This window comes from Excalfactoria chinensis, chromosome 3, assembly GCF_039878825.1.
Source record: "Excalfactoria chinensis isolate bCotChi1 chromosome 3, bCotChi1.hap2, whole genome shotgun sequence".
NCBI classification, from domain to species: Eukaryota; Metazoa; Chordata; class Aves; order Galliformes; family Phasianidae; genus Excalfactoria; species Excalfactoria chinensis.
In genome coordinates, this window is record NC_092827.1 from 76,228,527 (window position 1) to 76,228,733 (window position 207).

Sequence of the window (207 nt, forward strand, 5' to 3'; positions counted from 1 at the left end):
TTCTGACTTTGATTTCCTTTGCCTTCTCCTTCTACCTTGCACCCTGATTTTCTTCCGTTGTATAGCAGGCCCTCCAGCGTTGCCTCTGGAGGCTGCAGGGCACCAGCAACCTGCCAGTTGGACTCGTGGATTTGGGCCCAGAGCCTCCAAAAGCATCTAGGTACCTAAAGCCCCTTGAAATCAGTGGGAGGTAGGCGTCAAAATACT